At 44.2% G+C, this 18,565-nt stretch overlaps 1 pseudogene across 1 annotated transcript; it reads right to left on the bottom strand.

Moving 5' to 3' along the window:
- Positions 1–16,189: 16,189 nt before the first annotated feature.
- LOC311608093 lies at positions 16,190–16,929 on the bottom strand (annotated as a pseudogene). Its single transcript has 3 exons — positions 16,848–16,929; positions 16,680–16,787; positions 16,190–16,401 (listed from the first exon to the last, which is right to left on the bottom strand). The product of its transcript is annotated as an uncharacterized misc_RNA (transcript).
- Between the last annotated feature and the right edge of the window lie 1,636 nt (positions 16,930–18,565).

Here is an 18,565-nt window from a genome sequence, read left to right as displayed (position 1 = left end):
TAATGCCATGGTCTTGCTTCCTTGTTCACTTTAGCTCAGGAGTCCTCAGTGGTGGCTCTTCTTGAGACAAGTCACACCCCAGATACTCCCACATGACACATCACCACAGAGGCAAGTTGGTTGCAGGCTAGGCTCGATTGTCTCAAATGGTATCAGATTTTTCCAGTGTTACAAGTACCCTTAAGATGGTCCCCACTGATCCTCTCTTCCTAGTAGTCCCACTATCACATAATCTTGTCCCTAAACTCTGTGTTGACCATGCTGATTTTCTTCTAATGACCAGAATACAGCGAAAGGCATGGAGGAACACCTGTAATACAACTCTGAAAGACCATGACTGCGTCATGTGCATCCTTTCTCACCCTCTGCTCTCTGCCCTGCCCCTGGCTGCAAGGTGGAGACTTGCAGGTAGGAACGAGCTGAGTAAAACCTCTTTCTCATGCAAAGTAAAGAAGCCTTTGGGGTTCTTTGCAGTTGAATCCTGCCAGTATACACGTAAGTGAGCATGTCAGGGCCAAGGCAGGCTCAGAGTCCTTTTGGAGTCCTGTGGATGAAACAAGGAGTGGTGAACTTTTGTTTCCTGCTGGAATCATGCTTGGCAAGGCCAACAATGGACAGGCACTGGGGCTCTAGGGGACCTGAGTCCTGGACCTGAGGTGTGACACCTGCTATGTAAAGCTATGCTCAAACGTTCCAGAGACTGAAATGAGAAATGCCTGCCTTACTATAGCATCCCGTACGTTCTGAAGAGGCATCCTGATTTCCTTGTGATTCTGTTCCACTCCTCATGGACTAGTTTGTTGCTTCCTCATTTGAGGCGTAGATGAGGAGCTCCAATACTAAGGAGGCCTGCTGGCTTGAGTCATCAAGCCTCACAGCCTTCCTGACCCAAGCTTTTGACTCTTCCTTTCTTATCCTGAGTATTTGGCAGCCCAGGTTGGTCTTCATGGGTCTTAAAGAGAAACAACACAACACAACATGGAGTGGGGGATGGATCTGGGAAGCAGTGAAGGAGAGTGTGCATATGATCAAGACATGACATAAAAGTCTCAAAGAGCTAATACAAATGTTTAACAATTACTATTTATTAGATTAAGGAACTTCTTTTTTAAATGCTTCCATTGATTAGAAGTTTTGAAATTGCATATGTCTTGCCACTTGTCTTGAGTTGGTTAGGTTGCTCTAATTGATATATGCCAATGAGTTATGACACAGGTTTTCTTAAGCTGAAGCAATCACACATTTAAAATTGAAGTCAAGTTTTCCACACAAAAAGTTTGTGTTTCTTAAAGTGTTTTCATGGATAAATTTGATCTTTTTCTCCATTTCCCTATAGCTATTTTTATTTAGTTTGAATATAATGGTTATACAAGATTCATAAAGTTAGGATGCCTCTCTTTTTTCCTGTTCTTTGAGAGAGCTTGAGTGTGATTGGAACAATCTGTTCTTTGAATATTTTGATAGAGTTTTCATTAAACTGTAAAGAATAAACACAATCACTGTTACTAAAGCTTATACAAATGACTTATAGCTATTCTTAAATTAGCCCTAACATATTAACCAAATCATTTCCATCAGGATTATTTACTGACTGTTCCTTTGGACTATGCGCTCCCTTACATAGTCTGTGTCACAGCAGGGCATCTTTGAAAGTCTCGGTGTTTTACAAAAACAAATGTGACCTTCTACAGAGCATCTGTGGACTGATCCTTGGTTCACAGGAACCCTTCAGAGGGTACCACATAAACATGGAGGTGGCCACATGATTCTGTTGAGCCCTTTAAGGATCTTTCTTGGCAAGGTAAGGCCACAAGCCAAACAAAGTAGGCGTCTATGGCTGTATCAAAATCCTGGTAGGAGCACAAGACCAAGGCATGACCCAAACACAGCCTAGAAAGAACTGGGGTTATTCTATTTGTTCTTAGGCTGAAATGATGAAGCAACAGTGAATCAAACCGGGTGTACATTCCAAATTTCATGTGGAAAAATGTGTGACCTTCAAAACCCAGATTTCCATCATTTAAATCCAACGTTTCTGAGCAAGTCTTTAAAACTTGGAAGACGTCTGGTGAGTTTCCCAAACATCCCTAAACATGCCGAGCTGTTGTATTTGCTGAAGTCAGCTGGAAGCCAGAGCCTGGGTGGAGACCCAGAACAGCGGAGAGTTAAAGCCACAAGAGAAGTCATCTTTGTCCTTACATGCTGGGCGTCCAATGACCCTGGTAGCCAACCATGCAGCACCCTCAGGACAGTTCTTAACTGGAATCTGACAGCTTCTTGAATTTCCAAGTCTGATAAAGGATAAGTAAGACCAAGAGACAAAGACAAAGAATGGCAGAAGGTCAGAGAACAGCTACAGCAACCACATCAGCAGTGAGTGCAGACTTACTGTTTTTTTTTTCTGTTTAAAAAAAATCATCATTTAAAAACAAAATGTGCATAAAAAAAACTCATGCGTTGTAATCTTGAGTGAGAAATATGTTTCACAGGCTCCTGTGTTCCAAGGCTTTGTCGCAGCGGGTAGCATTGTTGAGAGATGCTATAAGACCAAGGGCTTGTTGGTGGTAGTTGGCCTTGAACGTGCCTCAGCGTGTGAGTTCTCGCTGGGGCGCTCTGCTTTCTTGTTCCTTGAGCTGTGAGGACTGCACACTTGATGCTTTCATCTCCTTTAGCCCTGAGCCAAAATAAGCCTCTCATCGCATAAGGGGCTGTCAGGTATTTTGTCACTGTGACTAAGACGGTGAAGCTATCACCATTTATTTCGTAGATAAAGGCCACCTGGGTACCAAAAAAAAAGTAGAACACATACAGGGCTAGGAAATGGAAATCTTTTATGCTTTTAGATTTTGGAAAAATTCATTTCATTTTATTCACATTCTTCAGTTTATTTCAAAATAGCATTGAAACTGTTTTGATAGCCACAACTTGTGACTTGACATCCTTTTTCCTGCTTATTTCTTATATAAATCAGAAGGTGCCGGGCTTCTTTTATCACAGCTTCAGTGAAGAACAGATCACGTCTCTGTACAAATACAGGCTATCAAGTGTCATGGAACCTCAAAAATCAAACCTTCTCAGTGACTTCTTTTTTTGAGTAGTCTAGGAAATTTCTGTTTATTGGTAGGGCTGCTCAATAAATCCTTGAAATCCATAAACCAGGTGCATTATAAACATTGTTGTGAATATCTCTGCGATCATCACTTAACATTCTCTTGGAATTAACACAAAATGATTATTTTTTTTTTCCTTTTTTTGACATGTGCTGGGAGAGCCAGAGGACTAAGATGGCCCCGTGAGATTATGTCTCTAGAAAAGTTACCCACTTAATACCTCAGCAACATGGCTGCCCAAACACGACCTGAAAGATGGCAATGTGAATAAACGTGCTTCTGCGGAAGTGGGAGGTCTCAAGGGACTCAACCCCTAGACAAGGAGCAACAAACAACAAATAATTGCTGAGAGAGGCTGGGGGTGGGGATGGTGGTGTGAAGGGTGGGGAGGAGGAGGAGGAAGGGAGAGAGAAACAGAGAGTTAATCATCTCCAGGGAAGAGTTCCATAATTGGTTTTCCAATTCCAAGTGCTCAGACCTGAAATCAATACTAAATGGAAAAAAGCTCTCGTTTCTATTTAATATAGAAAATATATAGCCAGATGTAGTGGTACACGCCTTTAATACCAGAACTTGGGAGGCAGAGGCAGGTAGATCTCTATGAGTTCAAAGGCAGCCTGGTTTACAGACTGAGTTCCAGGACAGCCCTGTCTCAAAAAATAAAACAAACAAACAAACAAAACAAAAACAAAACAAAACAAAAAAAAGGAAGAAAAGAAAAAGAAATATTTTAAAAATGTATCTCTTCAGACATACTCGGTACACACAGTCCTATATTTCATAAATTCATTTTCACTTGTGTAGAAATTGTGTTGGATGTCTGGCTCTGTGTAGAAGGGAACATGCATGTATTTTTTCCACTTGAAAAAGTTCCTCTATTATTTGTATATGTAATGTATCCCTTTTCACTGCAAAATTCTAGTAGTTTGGGCAACACTGTAATGAAAATTCTATCAGCTCAAATGTTACCCTCACTGTTTTGTGACAAACCACACCCTACCTTCCACTGATCAGAGCCAGCCACTAATCTATTTTCTGTGTCTGTGGAGTTACCTACCTACTTTCGATGGCTCAGATGACTTTATGAACTGGTTTCACTTAGCGTGATGATTCTGAAGTTCATGTGTGTTATAGCACATATCAGCACTTCATTTTGTTTCCCCATTCACATGTTGGTGCCTGTTTAGCTTGTCCCTGTCTTCGGGCTGTTCTGCGCAGGACTCTGATAATCCTTCCTGGAGGGTTTCTGTTTGAACACCTGTTCTCAATCATAAGTAGAAATGCTGAGTTGTGTGGTAATTCTTTCTCTATTGTTGTGAGGAACTGCCAGGCCATTTTCCACTATAGTAGCTGAACCATTTTCTGTCCCCACCAGCAATATGTGATGGTTCCAATTTCCTTTCCTTTTTATCCATCCCCCACCCCCTTTTTATTCACTTAGCCCTTAAGCTCTATATAATTGAGGCTGGCCTTGAACTCTTGATCCTTCTTCCTCCAGCTCCTCAGTGCTGGGAATACATATTAGGTGTCTGATCTCTTCCCATCCTCAATATTTGTTATCCTTGGTTCCTATTTAAAAGGTTTTTTATTCCATTTATTTATTCACAGGGTAATGGGGGCAGGGGTGACACAGCCATAGAACAAATGTAGAAGCCAGACGACAACTTAAAAGAGTTAGTTTTTTCAGTCCTCCATGTGGGTTCCAGGGATTGAACTCAGGTCTGCAGCCTTGAAAGCAAGATCTTTCGCCCGCCGAGCCATCTTACTGGCACTAATACCCACTGACCATTTTAATGAAATTATATTCCAGCCATCCCAGTGAATGAAAGCTGTTTTTAGTTGTCAACTTGACTATATCTGGATTTAACTAAAACCTACATGGCTGGGTAAGCTGGGAGGGTTTTTTCTTAATGAAATCACTTGAAGTGAGAAGAGCTGCCTTTATTCCGGGCCACCACCCCCCCCCCCCCGCCCCCAGCAGCCTATATAAAGGACAACGAGAAGAAGAAGAAAGCTTTTGCTCTTTGCCTGCTTGCCCTTGGTCTTTCTGAAAAGTTCGTTCCTTCATTGACAGAGCCCACTTCTTCAGAATTCCGATGGATAATGAAGACAAGCGGTGAGAGGCCCCCAGCCTGATGCACTGAACAGCTGCTGGGTGTTTGGACTTTCTGTTGGTAGACGGCCATTGCTGGACTGCCTGGACCGGAGGCTGTAAGCTACTCTAACAAATCCCATCTTCTATCAGCTCTGTTCCTCTAGAAAACCCTGACTGATACCCACAGGGTGTGAATTTGTATCTTCTTGTTTTGATTTTTCATTTCCCTAATAACTAATGAGAGTTTAATGCCTTTCCATGTGCCTGTTGCACAGCTGTTTATCTTTAGTGGAGATTTCCTGGGAGCCTTTTAAAGGTCTCTAATAGCACAGATAGATCTCCTCAAATAATTAGGAAACTTACCTGGTGGATCTGGAAAGATTAGAAACTTACCTGGTGGATCTGGAAAGATTAGAAAGGGAAGACCAGAAGGAGTCATGTAAAATACTAAAACTTGATGGATTAAAAGTTTCCAGGCTCAAGTGGTAACGCACGCCTTTAATCCTGCACTCAAGAGGCAGAGGCAGTTGAGTCTCTGTGAGTTCAAGGCCAGCCTGGTCTACAAAGAAGTCTAGGACAGCCAAGACTACACAGAGAAACCCTGTCTTGAGAAACAAAAACAAATAAACAAAAATTCCAGGCTCTCACATCTCACCTGTACCTCATGATGCATGATCACAAAGTCTGTAGACTCACAGTTCTGAGAGACTCATTTACAAAGTGAAAGGAAAGCTCAGAAACACTAAGAATAGGCTAAAACCAGACCAGGGCGACAGTCTGACTTGATGGCACCACATCTCTTTGGAGGAGGGACTACACACCTCAACCAGTGACAAGGTTTACTCAGAATCAAAGGGTGAACTTTAACAATATAATCCAGACATTTTGGTTCCTTCTTCTCTCTTTCCGCATTTCCTCTCCACTCTCTTCCTTCTTTCAGTGTTTCTTCTCCCCCCTGCTCTCCCCTCCCCCTTTCCCCCTCTTTCCCCCAGTTAGTAAACAGATACCGATACAGCCACCTCTAAAGGCTCTGATGACAGTGGGAAAGCAGGCAACACCAAAGCCACTGCAGAAGCATGTCATCAGAAACATGTCACCTCCCACCAGTAGGACCCAGGCCCCCTAAGCCACGTGTGCACCCTCTGCCCACGCGCCAGGTAGCTTATAAAAGGAACTTCTCTCTCTCTCTCTCTCCCTCTCCCTCTCTCCTTCCCTCTCTCCTTCCCTCTCTCCCTCCCTCTCTCCCTCCCCCCCCCTCCCTCTCCCTCCCCTCCCCCTCCCTCTCCCCCTCCCTCTCCCCTCCCTCTCCCCCTCCCTCTCCCCCTCCCTCTCCCCCTCCCTCTCCCTCCCTCTCCCCCTCCCTCTCCCCCTCCCTCTCCCTCCCTCCCCCTCTCCCTCTCCCTCCCTCCCTTCCTGATTCAAGCTTCTTCCATATAAGACACTGGCTGATTGATGTTTTCCCCTACTCAGCATAAACACTTCCCCTAGTTGGAGAGATAGCCCACCCTCTCTCATTCACTGGGGGCGGAGGTACTCAACCTGTCTTCACAACTGAGGCTGGTCCTCTTCACTGACCCACAGCTAGGACCGGTCCCATTGGATGAGCTTTCAGACGTCGCTCCTTTCCCACTGCCATCTTCACCAACACAGCCGCTATCCAAACCCTGTTGCCTTGGGTGGCTACATCTCCGGGCCAGCTCAGTCCTGGGCATGGGGGTAAAATCAAGTTGCCAGTCAGTCCCGGCGAGGGAGCTCCTAGCCTGGTGAGTAGGAAAAAGGGGGCTACGGTACGTGGAATTGGGATTTGATGTCTGACAGGTCTTACAAGAGGCAGTAATAGTCTTTAAGAAGTTTAAGTCCTCAGAGGTAGGCTGTACACGGGTCTTAACAAAGTTAGATCGGGCTTGGACATTAGGATGAAAGAGTTGGTGTAGATAGGACAGACTTTGACAAGTATTAGGAGGAGAGAGGGGTTGTGTGGGGTGTAGTGTAAGGATTTCTAGTGGTGAGTGAGACAAGTTTAGGCCTGCAAGGCCCGCTGTTCTAGCTGCCTCGTCAGCCCAATTGTTTCCTTTAGAGACTATGGAATTGTCACTCTGGTGTGACAGACAGTGGGCAATTCCAATAGCTGTGGGAAGGTAGGAGGCGTCTAGCATGGCCGTAATCTGGTCTGCATCAGTTATAGATCCTCCCTTTGTTGCTAGCCATCATGACACGCGGCAGATCTACTTAAGAGGTTTATTAGGGGAACACAGAGACAGTCTCTAGAGAAACACAAGGGAATGGGGGGAATGGGAGGAGTTCCTGTCATAAGCTACCTAGCGCATGCGCAGAGGGTGCACACGTGGCTTAGGGGGCCTGAGTCCTGCCAGTGGTGGTGGCGTGTTTCTAGTGACATGCTTCTGGAGTGGCTTTGGTGTTGCCTGGTTTCCCACTGTCATCAGGGCCTTTAGGGGTGGCTGTATCGCTGCCTGTTTACTAACATTCTTTACTTATGATTATTATAAAAAGAAATGAAGACCCAGAGGGGTAGTGAGCGTGGGGGAAGGGAATATGGGTGGAGCTTTGTTCGTCACGCTACTTCCTGCTGACCAGGGATGTTGTCTTTCTCAGGGTGTATTGCTTCCCACCATTGGGGCATGTCGATGGCATCTGGTTCTCTGTTCAAAAAGGCAGATAGCCCTGTAAAATCAACTCATTAAAGATTTTGTTAGAGATTTTTGATGTCTGGTGTTGGAAGAATGTAGAGAAGAAGTTAATGAAGCAGGGTGCGAACAGCGAGATCAGAAAAATTAATTAAAGGAGGAGTCACGAAGGGTAAAATCTATTTCCATATGGGATTTTCAAAGTTACAGAGGCTAGAAGCTTCTAGCTGTTTTCTTTGTTTTTGGAGCTCTGTTTGAAGTTGCTGAATCTTATCTTTTACTAAACCCGACTGGTTGACGTAAAAGCAGCATTCCTCTTGGAAGAAGAGACAAAGACCACCCTCTTTATCTGCGAGGATATCTAGTCCCCGTACTGGCCACCAATTTTATATTTATAAAAAGAAAATTATAAGATAATAAGATGCCAGGACAGCAGATATTATAATGTATAAGGTTTATTAAATGAGCATGGGGAGAGAAGGAAAGGGGGGGTACCGCAGAGGAGGGGGGGGAACACAGACAGAGACAGAGGAAGAGAAAGGGGATAAGAAAGGGAAGGGAGGGGGAAGTAGGTCTCTTTTATACACTGGGCAGGGCCACGCCCCAATGGCAGGTAGGCAATGACATCACAGGTAGGCAGACTGAAGCAAAATTCTAACTTTGCACTTTTCTCTCTCCATTCATGGTGGCCCCACGGAGAGCTGCTCCCAGCAAACCTGCATTATTATGCAGCCCGTTTGATTGCTCTGTTTGGGGGGGGGGGGTGTCTCTGAAACTTCTTTTTGAAATGGTGTTACTTTCCCAGAGAGCTCAGGTGCAGTCTTAGCCTCTGTTTCTTGAGAGTCTCTTTCTGCCAGCAGTGAAATGAGCTAATTCGAGACAAGTTAAAGTATATTAAACAAATGAGAAGAAATAAGCTGGGCTCATACTAGCCTCACTAGTCTTCACAGGAAGTGAGCTGAACAGATTTTCTCCAACCTTCTAGACTGTAAATCTTAGACCACAGCAATGGCTCTCATCATATGGGTCACGGCCCCTTTGGAGATTGAATTAATCCTTTTACAAGGGCCACCTACGATCATTGGTTAGCACAGATATTTATATTATGGTTTCATAACAGTAGCAAAATTATTCATGAATTAGCAACAAAAAAATAGTTTCACCACAACAGAAGGAACTGGACTAAAGTGTCACAGCACTAGGGAGGTTAAAAAACACCACTTTTCAGGGAGCCTCCCACAATTAATGGCTTCTCTTTGGTCACTATGTGAAGATGTTCCAGAGACGCCCAAACAGAACAATCAAAGGGGCTGTATTTGGACTGTGTAAGGCTGGTGGAGGAGCTGAAGTCTGGGGCGCCAGATAGAACTGGGGTGGTTAGTTGCCACAGCCTGATTGGCTGCTACTAGGAGTAGAAGTTTTGTGTGTGTGTGTGTGTGTGTGTGTGTGTGTGTGTGTGTGTGTGTTATCAGATTCTGTCTGTCTGTGGTCCTAGATTTTTCAAATAGGGCCTTCTTACTGTGTGTCTCCCAGCCTTGGAAACCACTGTGGCTCTTCCTGTTGTTTTGTTCCTCTTGTAGCACAAAAGGAATCCAACTGGACAAGGTCAACATGGCACATTGCTTAGAGTGGTGCTCTTAGTAGGTAAGAGAACCTGGCCACTGGCCGCTCTGCCAAGCCCGATGCAGTTGTTGCACATTGGACAGAATAACAGAGTTGAATGTTGAGCTTTCCAGGGAAGAAAGTATAATGGAGTATAATGACTCCTTAGCCAACAATCTGAACACTGGGGTGAAGATAAGCCCTAGTAGCTGTGTTCCACCCTGACCCCGTGTTCAGGTGCCTCTGCTGAGAGCCATAGGAGACCCCATGGGAAAAGCATTTCCTGGTTTGTTTTTTTGTTTTTTGTTTTTTGTTTTTTTTGCATATGAAGTTTCCACTTCTGTTAAACACAGCTTTCTTAATGAAGACCTTCAATCTCCATCTTCACTGGCAATGCTTATCATCAAAATGAGACTGCTGCACATGAAAGGAAGTGGTGGATGTTAAGCGAGCTTTCTGAGTTAACCTGGTCACCATATGTTAGACATCTCCTCAGTGACCTTGATGTGCGTATGGCTACTTTTATGAGCATCATGCATTGTTAATTCTCCTTTCAAGTGTAAGCTTGAGTCAAGTAGTTCGGTCTGAAAATAACCAAAACAACTTAAGCAAGCTTAAGTCAAAAAGGAAAAAAATGAAGGAAGGAAATTTTAAATAAAGGCTCAAGCAACCTTTCAAAGCCAGAAGCAAAGAGCACATCAGGCTCTCAAAAGATTTGTGGAGCCAGGGGCTTGGCAAACCTTTGCAGCCAAAGACGTACATCAGCCTGTGGCCTGTGCATTCTTTCCACTCGTCTGTTTTGGTTCCTTTCTTTCTCTGAAGGCACAAATGAGGAGGTAGTTGGGAAACTGGGAGGTGTGAAACTCCTAGATTTCTGGTGATGCTACCTTAGCAATGCCTTGTCAAACCAAAGTATAAGGTGTTCCCTCTTAAAACTTTATCTCATCTATCTATCTATCTATCTATCTATCTATCTACTTATTTATGATATACGTATGTGTAGGCTTATGTGAGAAAGAGAGAACAACTCTTGGGAGTTGCTTACCTGTCATTATCTTGTGATATCCAGAAATTGAGCTCAGCTCACTGGACTTGTATAAAAGCGCCTCTACCCACTGAGCCATCTTACCAGCCCTAACCCTAACCCTTCATAGTGAGCTTCTCAAGAGGGTTGTATTTCTGTCACTCAATGACTTATGTTTCATATGTAGTTTTCACTCATGTTTCTTCATGAAGGGGACATATAGACTTGTGTGTGGGGTACATAGGCAGACATCCAACAGTTATTCATTGCAAGACACCCCATACAATGAATTGATCATTCCCTTTCATGCTAATAGGGTCCCTACTTGTGGATGAGAGGACCTGGGGGGCTGCCTGCATGGAGAATGAATGTGAGATGTGCAGATGCCTGGATCGAGAGAGAAGTAGCCTGTTGCTTCTCTATCATTATGGTATGAACATAGAGAAGTGCCTTCCGTGGGCCTTAGGGAGAAAGATGAAAAGTATACAAGAACACCGAGTTCTGCTCTTACATGCCTTTTTCCACCAGTTAAACCAAATGTCGTCAAACATTTGTGGTTCTGGACATGTTAAATGAGGGCCAACATAACAAAACTTAGAATAACAGTGCTAAAAACAGATGCCACTCACATGCCCTCAGGGAATACTGTCCTTTGTCAGAAAGTGAACACTAACATTTCCCAGGCTAAGGTGAGTGCCCTGGGCATGCTGACAAGATGCCTGATATTAGGGAATAATAATAATAATCTATTTTGATCCTTGATATATTTTGACTAATTTTATCAAGGCATTTTGTCAAATGCCAGACCCTTCTGCCTCCTGGTTTCCAACAGCTGCCCGTTCTGTTTTCTATACTGATTTTTAAAAAAGATTTATTTATTTATTACATATACAGTGTTCAGCCTGCATGTACACCTGCACTCCAGAAGAGGATCTCAGATCCCATTGTAGATGGTTGTGAGCCACCATGTGGTTGCTGGGAATTGAACTCAGGACCTCTGGAAGAGCAGCCAGTGCTCTTAACCTCTGAGCCATCTCTCCAGCCCCTTCTATACTGATTTTAAGGGGTGGTTTATCTTCAAATTGTAAGTCTTTTGAGTCCCCAAACCTAGGGATGGATTAAATATAAACAGAGTAGTGGGTGGCAATTTCTTGGCAGGTGATATTTTGAGTCCTGGAGTTTCTTGACCTGAGCTACAAGGCTGGATCCCAAATGGGAGCCTCGAGCCTGCTGCTAGCATCTCTCTCCGCCTCAGACACTTCATCCTTCGCCTGCTCTATCTCTCAGCCACGTGGCTCTTGGTAGATGATTGGAAACTTGGCTCCTTGCCCCAGGCTGACGCCACGGAGAGTTCTCCAAACTGCTCATTTCTAGGATCAGAAGACAAGCGGGGGGTTACACTGACATATTCTGGTGTCATCTAATAGCTTGCCTGAATGACAGGGGAATAAGAAATCCTGAACTGCAAAAATAAACTCATTAGCGTCATCAAATTCCACGGCAGCTAGCTAGCTTCACTTTCCCTTTTTCATTATTCATGAAGTCGAAAGGGAGTCTGAGATTTTGATCCAGGAAGTATCAAGGATAGCTGAGGTAAACCACCTTTGCCTCTCTGGGCCAGGGCTGGCAACTTTGGTAGGAAGCGGAAGTTTACTGGCCTGTGATCAGAAAGTGACAGGCTTGCTGTGGGGATGGACAGGGCCCATTACACCAGCCAGACATGGAACAATGACAGGCCATAGTACATTTTCTTAGGCAGAGTTAAGGGACGGTGTTAAATAGAGCTGCAGTTCTGGGGTATAATTGTTAATGTCTCCCTTCTACCTAGCAGACTAGCACTTTCCTGCTGTGGAACACTCTGAATTAAAGTGCTCTTTTCATTATCCTCTGAACCCATGCTACCTGAGCAGGAAATGCCGCCCCTGCTATTGCTCAAATCATTGAGGAATTGCAAAATTTTTTTGGCTTCTTTTAAGATATGACAATTGCAAGAAAAGGGTCCAGTGAGTATCCAAATACATTTGAGCTGCAGTTGAACCTTGCTTTAGTTTTTTTTTTTTTTTAAATTCTTGTTTGAGTCCAGACATCAAGAGACCTTTCTTAAAGTTGCTTTAGTTTAAAAGCAAGGTGAGCCTTGCTTTAAGTGTCAGATTCATAAAAGGGAAATTCTGTGGTGGCTGTCCAGCTGACGTATGATGTTCTGATCCACTCAGCAGTTAGGAGCACTTGTGTTCTTCTAGAGAGTTCCCAGTACCCATGATGGCTGCTCACACTGTCTGTAATTCTGTCTCTTGTGAATCAGATGCTATCTTATGACCTCCACAGACACTGCTCCCCTCTCCTGACACACACACAGAAATAAATAAATATCTACATATCTTCTTAGGCAAAACTTGAGTCTTAAAAAGACATTAATGCATATTCATGATAGAAATCTATTGTCCCAAACAAGCTATCTCTGTCAGAGATGACCCTTATGGTCATCCACGGAAGAGCTGTGTCTTTCCTATTATGACGATATATAAGAAATCTACCCATATTTTGCCATGAAGCTTCTCCAGACCAGAGGTTAACAAGAAGCCTCTTTGCTGGTGGGACAAAATCTAGGAATAGGATAGACTTTATCAGAGTAGCATGACTATATATCTAAATGGGAGTTTTATTTACAATCTTGGCAGAATCAGCACTAGTGGACTTTCTCATGAGACGGGACTTGCTACTTATATACCTACATGTACATCTTATATATTTATCATATGTTTACATCTGTATCTATCAATCATCTATCTATCTATGCAACCAGTATATGGAAAAAACCTCCATTTCCATTAATTGATGAATAGATAATGAAAATGTGGTATATTTATGATGAAATATTACTCAGCTTTTAAGAAAAATACAGTTATTTGCTCAGCTGTCATAGCAGTCTTATTTGTAACAGCCAGAATCTGGGAACAACCTGGATATCCCTCAACTGAAGAATGGATACTCCAGGGCTGTGGCACAGATAAAATCACAGTGATCGTGACATCATGTAGAAGACTTGTACAAGCTCAAGCCAGATAAAAATCCCAGCATGGAAGGGGTGAGTGACGGGCACACAATCCCATTCCAAGCTGAGGGCAACGGCAGTTGACAGCTTCTAGGAAGAGAATCGGTTTTCTTTAAGCGTATGATCCCTCGTGGGCGAACCACAGCTTAAAGCAGACCCAAAGAGTATTTGGGCAGCACAACTTTGACTCAATTTCAAAAAGAAACTACAAATTTGGATGAATGGGGAGGTGGGGGAGGATGTAGGGGGAGCTGAAAGAAAGGGGGTGAATATGAGCAAACCACATTGTATGAAGTGCTCAAAGAATTAATAAAATATCATTTTACATGATATTCTATATATACAGTATAAGGAGGACATTTTTATAGTGTGAGTGGTTCTAAGGTACACTATCAGAATAGGAAATATGAGAAAAACAATATTTGCTTTCTTTTTTTAAGAAATATTTTATTAATTTATTCATATTACATCTCAATGGTTATCCCATCCCTTGTATCCTCCCATTCCTCCCTCCCTCCCGCGTTCCCCCCTACTCCCCTCCCCTATGTCTGTGACTGAGGGGGACCTCCTCCCCCTGTCTGTTCTTGGTAGCCTGCTGTCCTTCCTCTGAGTCCCCTGGATGGAGAGGCCTGATGGCAATATTTTTTTTTTCAATTGTGTCCCAGCCCTTGGCTCTGTCTCTTTGAAGCTTTGGTTTTCTTGGTGTGGGTCTGATGGAACAGCTAATGAGGAATAGATCTGTGTTAGTCAGCCACCTGGTGACCTAGCCACAGTGCTCTGAGCGAAACCGTAGGATGGGTGGGCGTATCCAATTGGAAACCCAGGCGTCAAGGAAGACGGCTTGTGGTTGCCTGCTTGGAGGAATATCTAGGGAATCTCTACTGTGGTCCTGGGAGCCTGGAAAGATCTGAGGCCATAGCTGATCTGACACCCCAGAACCAGGGTATGCAGGTTTCCCATGTTGCCAGCCATTTGGATATAAAGGTCTTTCCCCCCCAGTCTCTAGCTGCCTGACTTCAGGGTCAGCATCTTCTAGAAATGATATCTTGAGGTAATAAAGGGTCTGGACATTCTGAATGATAATATCAGTGCAAGTGTTGTGATACAATTGTCCTCAAGGCATCTTGTCACCAAGACAGAATGGTAAACTTAGATGTCAAAAATCAAGACGAAAGGATAAAGATTAAAAATAACTACCACAAAAGGAGCCAGCCACAAAACCTCATCATTTGCCCAACTTACCTCTCCAAGCAGATGCTCTCATCAGAGGACCAAGCTTTCTCACCTTGCAAGTGAAGACCCAGGATCAGGAAAGGCCATAGCCAGTACGTTTGCAACAAAAGACAGGCTAACAAAAGGAAAGGAGCGTAAGTTGATTGATTCATTCTTATTTACATTAAATATTCATTAGTGTGCAAGGGAGCCATAAAAACTACAAACCTCAGAGAAAGGACCAGATGGTTGAAGCCCAATGCTGCCTTTGTAATAAAATGGGGTAAGAAACAGAAGGGATGTAGGAAACGTTAGAGGGATACTGAATGCTGGAGGAGGTGAGTGACACCAGACTCAGGATTAGCCTGAGCCAATTGCTCTCAACTCTAGGTGTAATGTCCCATGTTTATTCTCTTATTCTGGGTTATGAACATTACCTTGATTAGTGTGATTTCAGTAAGCAGGTCTGAAGGTAGTCGTGTCCCTCCTCAGTGGATGTGGTCTGTCAGAGAAGCTTCTCTCCCTGTTCTCTGAAACATGGACCACCCACACCTTTGCTCCAGCGCTTCCCTATCCCATCCATTTCTTCTTCCTAGATGCTTCCGTGAACTGAGGGAGGAGGGAGCAAGCCCTCTGCATTGAAGGTGCAAACTAGCCTCAGGGGCAGAAGCCAGATACATCTTGTAAGGAGAGTTCTCCAGCTGAACATGCCAAGGGTCACGTTTTGGAGCCTAGTTTTTTTTTTTTTAATTACTTTCAATTTTTATTAATTATTCATTTTACATCCTGCTCATAGCCCCCTCCCTCCTCTCCCCTGGTCCCATCCTCCCTTCCTGTTTCCATCCCCCCTCCCCTACTCCTCCCAGAAGCAGGCAGCAGAGTCCATGTCAGAGCCAGCCCCCACTTCCCTCACTAGGGTACCCACATGATGACGTAGCTGCCCATTGGCTACATCTGTGCAGGGAGCCAAGGACCGGTCCTTGCCTGGTCCCTGTCGCTACAGGCCCCACTAGGCCTTGGTTGGTTGGCTCTTCAGATCCTCCTGTGGAGCTCCTGTCCCATCTGAGTCCTCCATCCTTCCCCGGACTCTTCTCCAAAACTCCTTGAGTGCTCCACCTCGTGTTCGGCTGTGGGTATGCACTTCCATCAGCTGCTGGTTGGAGCCACTCAGAGGACAACTATGCCAGGAGGCTGGGATTCTGACCAGCACACTCCTTATGAACATATCTGAGTGAGAGAAAGCCTCCATCTGGGGAGGTACGAAGTCGCAGTTTTGTGTTGAGCCTTCAAACATTGAGGCAGGTTTTAGGGGAGGTAATACTTCACGTTCATAACTACAGTTCTTTTTCTTTCTTTTCTTTCCTTTTCTTTCTCTTTCTTTCTTTCTTTCTTTCTTTCTTTCTTTCTTTCTTTCTTTCTTAAAACAGGTTCTGCTTTTTATTGAACATGCTAACAAAAGAGGTTTAAGTCAAAAAGACCAAAGCCCATGTCATCATCAGACTCCTCAGATTCTTCCTTCTTTGCTTTTACCTTCTCCTCAGCTGGGGTGGCAGTGGCTGGCGCAGGACCTCCTGCTGGTGCAGCTCCAGCTGCCCCTACATTTCAGACAAAGCTCCTAATGTTAATATTGGCCAGGGCCTTCGCAAACAAGCCAGGCAGAAAGTTTTTTTTTTTTTAACTTTTTTTTATTTTTTTGAAAGAATTTTATTTTATATTTTTTTCTCCTTTATTAATTTATTCTTGTTACATCTCAATGGTTATCCCATCCCTTGTATCCTCCCATTCTTCCCTCCCTCCCATTTTCCCCTTATTCCCCTCCCCTATGACTGTTCCTGAGGGGGATTAACTCCCCCTGTATATGTTCATAGAGTATCAAGTCTCTTCTTGGTAACCTGCTGTCCTTCCTCTGAGTGCCACCAGGTCTCCCCCTCCAGGGGACATGGTTTAACGTTGACACGGGCTGCTTTAATGAGGGCATTGATCTTATCCTCTGTGACTGTCACCTCATGAAGAATGAGGGTGGAGTAGATGCAGGCGAGCCCACCCGCTGGGAGGCGGAGGCCATGTTGTGGACTGTGCTAGTGGCTGGATGAAGTGAAGCTCTCACCCAACGTGGCCTTAGCTTCCTCGGAAGGACCGAGCACCTTGGTGGCAGCTGAGGAAAAGACCCAGAGTTCTTTTTCATCCATCTGCTCCCAGCTCACCCAGCCCACTCACTCCTTGACTGTCTGAAAGCCATAGTTTGGAGCCTTAGATGCTAAGACTTATAAACAGTTTGAGGCTTTCCCATGCTACAGCAGATGTGTAGGGACGGAGAGGCCTGAGTTCAGGTAAATGTGGCTTCTGGAAGAGAAAACTCACTTGAGGGACTTTGCCTCGCTGTGACTTTCGAGAGGTCCTAACAGCTTGACTCTTCAGTGATTCATTCCTATTGCCTACACATTAAATTAAACATCACTAAAACGGGATAGTTTGAGACAGCAATGATCTGCTTTTATAGCCTAGCCTAGTAGCGTCATGCCTGCAATCCCAGCTGACATCAGTTTGACTCTCTGTGGGCAGAGTATCCAGTCTGAAGCTGAGTTCTTTGGGCACCACATGCGGGAGGTGTGGGAGGACAGGCAGTTAGAGACTCAACAAGAAACCCAGGCACGAGTGGGCTGGAGAACTGTCTTTTTGTCCTGGAGATACCCTGGGAGGGCATAGCAACCTTTTCTATACCAGATTTGTGTCAGGCTTGGCCCTCCTTATCCTGCTACCCTGGTTCTTGCCTCTGCCTCTTCCACAATTTATTACAGAGTTGGAATTGCAATGTTAAAGATTTATAAGAAAGACACTGCGGTGCATGGCTGCAACCTCAGCATATAGAAAGTAGAGGAAGAAGGGTTCTTCTAAGACTGAGGCCAGCCTGGGCTAAAAAGGGAGCAGAAAGGCAATTAAGGGTCATGCAAGAGAGTATCAGGCCAGCTAGGTATACAGCGTGATCCCGTCTCTACTGTTTTACACATTCTACAGTGTATCGGGGGATTACAAGTTTTCAGTTTCCTTTTAGAATGAGCAGGAACCAAAATCATCACCAGATGAATAGCCCAATGATTTCCCCCTCAAACATTCTTCAGGGAATATTCTGATGAGTATAAAAGCAGAATCCTGGAAATTAGCTTCTAGAAAGGTGTGTTAGTTATGAAAAAAAAAACAAAATAAAAGAACAAAACATGGTTAATAAACCCCACGAGCTGGAAAAGAAGGAGCCCAAGGAATCAAGCTGGGAGCTAATTCTTGAAGATCAGATTTCAAATACTTTGCAGTTTTGTGGCAACATTTTTCTGCCACTCAATTTGCTATTTTATTTATATTTTAAAGGGAGATTCTTTATTAGGCTTCCTGCTCGTTTTCTATATCCCTTGAAATTTATTTTTTTATTAATTTATTCGTATTACATCTCGATTGTTAGCCCTTCCCCTGTTTCCTCCCATTCTTCCCTCCCTCCCACTTCCCCCCTTCTCCCCTCCCCTATGTCTGTGATTGAGGGAGACCTCCTCCCCCTATATATGCTCTTAGGATATCGAGTCTCTTCTTGGTAACTTGCTATCCCTCCTCTGAGTGACGTCAGGCCTCCCCATCCAGGGGACATGGTCAAAAAAGGGGCGCCAGAGTTTGTGTGAGAGTCAGATCTCACTCTCCACTCAACGTTGGAGAATATCATATCCCTTGAAATTTAAAAACAATGTATTCTGTGATATGGAAATTGTCTAACTTGGTTAATGACACTTCAGTAAGCTTCAATGGTGACTGTGTTCGTCTCTGACAGCTGTGAGCTCTGTG

The sequence above is a fragment of the Acomys minous genome (assembly GCF_964271855.1).
Source record: "Acomys minous genome assembly, chromosome: 11".
NCBI classification, from domain to species: Eukaryota; Metazoa; Chordata; class Mammalia; order Rodentia; family Muridae; genus Acomys; species Acomys minous.
Note: the sequence above shows the minus strand (reverse complement) of the source record. Positions and strands in the feature narration are given on the sequence as shown.